This window comes from Palaemon carinicauda, chromosome 9 (assembly GCF_036898095.1).
Source record: "Palaemon carinicauda isolate YSFRI2023 chromosome 9, ASM3689809v2, whole genome shotgun sequence".
In the NCBI taxonomy this organism is placed as follows: Eukaryota; Metazoa; Arthropoda; class Malacostraca; order Decapoda; family Palaemonidae; genus Palaemon; species Palaemon carinicauda.
Window position 1 is genome coordinate 166,217,144 of NC_090733.1, and position 5,000 is coordinate 166,222,143.

Sequence of the window (5,000 nt, forward strand, 5' to 3'; positions counted from 1 at the left end):
TTTTTCGAGTAACTTTCTTTCATATTTTTTTACACTTGCTTGTATGTAAGTTGATGTTGATATATCGGTACATTATTTAGAAAATGAATCTCATTATTTTCTTCATTGTGTGCATGACACCAAGGCTTTGGAGTGTGAAAGGAAATGTATAGCGTTACTTATTTGAGGGCCTAGTGGTCATTATCCGATTTTCCTGACATTTAAATTTTTTGAGCATTTACGATATTATTTCTGTAATTTATCTCAATTTATAATTTTTCTATCCTTCTTATCCTTTTTTTCATATAAATATTCAATTTGGCGACAATATCTAACAGTTATTTGGCATTTCATCCCAGTTTGGTGACAATATTTTCCCATTTGGAGGGTTATCAAGAACAGAAAAGGAATACTTTTTTCGTATAATGCTATTGCATTCAATCGACTTAGTAGCGATTTGATTCTCAATTACTCCTTTCATGTACTGTGGGCATTATTGTTGTCTAAGAAACATGAGTCTCTATATTATCGTTTGAATGAATGTCAACAGTTTGTCACGATGTTTCGGCAGATCTTGCAGGAGAGTATTTTATAGGTCTTATATGTTACCCATGAGTGACAAATGCAAGGGACAGTTACACAATTACTCTAGAGACTGACCATATATACATATGATCAGCACCCAAGCCCCTTTTCACCAAAGCCAGGACTAGGGAGGGGCAGGCAATGACTGCTAATGACTCAGCAGGAAAACTTATAGGTTCCCCCAAACCCCAAGTCTTTAGCAAACATGGATGGTGAGGTTGCAGACATTACAAGAAACTATCGAGCTTGAGCAGGTCTCGAACCTCGGTAAAGCGAGGGACGATTTCATTCATTATCTATTTATAGTTGCTTCTAAATATAGATATAAATTTAAATATATAAATAGCCTTATTTAGTAGAGGCTCTTTCTTTGAGTAGAATTCTGGGACTAAAGAAATAATAGCTTTTATTTAATTCTATTTTTAAACTTCTCGACTTCTCAATATAACTTTATATGTGAACTTCGTCATTTTTTATTGTAAACGAGACCAAACAGCTTGAATTAATGTAAGAATATAGACGTTTAGTAATTTAGAAAAAATCTTGGAATATCAATAAAGTTAGGTAAAAGGATGCTTGTAAATATTTCATCTGATTCAATAGCATCTTTAAAGGATCGACAAATTTCAATGAAAGAATAAGATTATTATTATTATTATTATTATTATTATTATTATTATTTTTATTATCATTATTATTATTATTATTATTATTATTATTATTATTATTATTATTATTATTATTATTATTATTATTATTATTGTTATCCAGGCAAAAACCCTACATAGGCAATCAAAATGCTCAAACAACAAGGGATCCAATAGGAAAAATAGTCTAGTGAAGAAAGTAAAAAAGTTATCTTCAAATATAAGGAACTCATAAGAAATATGAAATATTCCAAGATCAATAACAACGTTAAAATATATCAGTCATATATAAACTATAAAACGAGGTTAGTAAAAATCTGTTCAACAGAAAAGAATTTGCAAAAGGGTTGAGCTTCTAAAATTCCACCGATTCAACAGCCAAATTCCACAATCTAGTCACAGCGGGAATGAAACTTCTAGAATACTGTGAAGCATTGTGCCTTATGATGGAGAAGGCATGACTCTTAGAATTAACTGCAATGGATAATCTGAAAAAGTTTCCAGTTAGAATACTTATATGACTAGAGACATAGCGTTTATATTTCGTTGATTGAATAAGAATTATTTGATCATATCTTTTTCCTTGAATTATTTGTTAAACATATCTATTTGAAGACTGAAAATTTTTTTTAAAATTACATATATTCCATATAAATCAGTGTCGATTATTTGGGAATTCAAAATATTGTCTACAAATAATGCATTAGATATTCATGTACTATTATTATTATGACTTTAAATTTTAAAAGCGGAGGTGCAAAATATAACCAAATTCACTTTTTTCTTATCTTTTTCTATTCTTCATTATTATTTGGAACTTTACCTACCAAAATTTACGGAAATACGACAAGATATAGTTCTAAAATTTTAACCCTTTCATTTTATTATTTTAAAGTTTATTTAACTGAAAAGTATATAAGATCAGGCCGAGTTCTGAGAGTCTCACGGGTAACCAAATTCGGTCATTCTAGTCTGCCTAATTTGAACAATGGACGGTATTTTAATTCAACTAAAAGTAGCGTTTAAATCTCTGAGGTTGAAAATCTTCCCCCAAAAATGTTTATATATAACTAATTACACGGTGATTTCAGGAATATATTTTATTCATTCTAGCAATTGATTTTGATTACGATATTCTTTATTTACGATTAAAACAAAATACTTTTTAGTACCCTTAAAATCAAGCAAAAGAATCTCGAGATATAATTTTCATATTGTTGATTGTAATGTTTTTACCTATAGTATCGGTTTTTGTTTCTCATGTCAAAATGTATCAAAAGTTACTAGCAAAAGGCAAGGATCGGTATCTTCAATAACACTTTAAACATTCTCTCTCTCTCTCTCTCTCTCTCTCTCTCTCTCTCTCTCTCTCTCTCTCTCTCTGGGGTACAACTAATGGAAATAAGTCTCAAGTGAGGCTTACGAACCGCAAATCCTGCTTCATTTTAATGTAAAACTGATAGAGATATACACACATTTGATGGGTCCACCGCCTATGTAAATACCACCGAGCAATCTCGCCGTCTGCCATTTTGGGGAAACGACTTTAAAATGCAGAGCAACAAATGTAGACATCACGCTCTGAGAACCTGAAATATTGTTGAAAAATTCTCGTGGACGTGATGTCGTTATCAAGTTGCGGTTTTTTTTTTTTTTTTCCTTTTGCAAAGAGGGATTGGAGTGATGGGGGTGGGTAGGAAAGCTTCATCGTTAGAGCTTTTTTTTTCTTTCTTTTTTTTGTGCCTTGTTTATTTTTAGTAAGATTTTATTTTATTTTATCTTTAATTTTGGTACTTATCTTTTGTTATGTTTGTCTTTAGCTTGTTTTTCATGCTTTTTTAACTTTAAGATTCGAGTAGAGTGAAGGTACATATAAATAAAATTGGTTTAAATAACTCAATAGATTATCTTGAATGAATAGGGAATTAGTTATGATAATCGAAATAAACCCAGAATAAAGATGAGATGAAATATGCTATGAAAAAAGATCTTCGCCCAAAAAAAAAAAAAAATCTATTATAAGCAAAATGTCTACAAACAATTCAAAAGACAGTTACCAATGAAAATCTTCAACATGAGGTTTAAGATTATATTCTATCCCTAATCATGATAAATCTTTCTCTCACAAGAGCCCATATGACAAGTTTTGCACTGCTTTATTTACATTGTCCTAATAACTAAAATATACAAAAGATATTGCAATACCAATTGCACAACATAGAATATATTCCGTATATGGAATAAACTAAAATATGTGTAATAAAAAGGTAAATCTAGAAAAATTTTCCATTATACTTAGAGGAAACTATCAATCAGAAATTAGAATGGCAGACAGCCTACTGACTAAGGAATTAAAGGCAACTTTGAATAAAGAAACTTTAAGCTTTACATTGAAATTGTTTTAAGTGTTTGTGATATTGTTTGTTTTAGTTTAGTTTATATATGGAATTCATCGTATGTTGTGTCATAGGCAATGAAATATTTTTGTATATTTCAGTTATTAGGAAAATGTAAATACTGTAACTAGCTCTTGATGTCTATTTTTTTCACGTACTTTTTATTTACACATACATTGTTTTAAAAATTCAGGTTTTTTCTTCTTGCATTGTATATATTTATTAGTATTATTTGTTAACATAAAGAAATTAATTTTTGCAGCTGATGATGGGTTAAGGATTGAAACCCGGAAGCTTCAAGAAAATAAAAAGGAAAAATAAAATGTCGTGGATTGTATTGCTGAACGTCCATTTATTTTGTATTTATGTAGGATTTCCAAATTGGACCTCACTTGTAGACGTAATAACAGACAGATGTGACAGAGAAGTCGGGATTACTATAAGGTAGTGGGAGACGACTCTGAGAAAATACGAAAAATCAAAATTAAATGTAGTATTTTTAGGAAAATGACTATTATATGGTATAACAGTTAAATTTTAGCATTTTTAATTCTATAAGAAAGCGCTGTATCGGAAACCGTTCTACAAAGACTGACAAACAACGTTACTCCTCAACAAACTTCGAACGAAAAGGAAAGAATTTGTGGATTTTAATCATTTACGATCTTATGTACAGTTAGAATCAAAAGAACGCCAACACTCGGGGGAAATTTTTCGTCAGATGTCTCTAGTGTTCCCATGACAAAACAGACATGGTGTTGCACTTCTTACTAATGCTATGAAATGGGCGGAGCCTTCTCCAACCTTAGCGAACCAAAGAGAGTAAAATAAAGGGCTGTCTTTGTTAGCAAAAGCATACAAAAGTTACACATCGAGTTGCCATATTTCAATTTGACGTCTCAACTATCCATTGCAAATACAAAACACACCCACACCTTACACACACACACACACACACACACACACACACACACACACACACACACACACACATATATATATATATATATATATATATATATATATATATATATACAATTACTATTTTTTCGTGGGAAGGGCCAAGTGGACACTCTGCAGGGAAGGGTGGGTGGGGGGAGTCTCCTCTCTACAACCCCTTGCCCCAGCCAGTCACTGAGGAAATAAGGAAATAGATTCTGATTTAGGGGGTGTGGAGAGAAGTTAAATGAGTATGGTATTCTTTATACAGCCTGTAAGATAGTGTATTATTGCCTAAATATTATTTGATAACTGTTAGTGAGCTAGCAAATATTTCTAACCTTATTCATTATTGGTTGATTTGTGAAAGAAAGCAGCAGTAGAATAAAGTAGTTGTTATTGTTGGAAGTTTGATAAGTAACGAAATTTAAGTATCATCATTGCATAATAGATA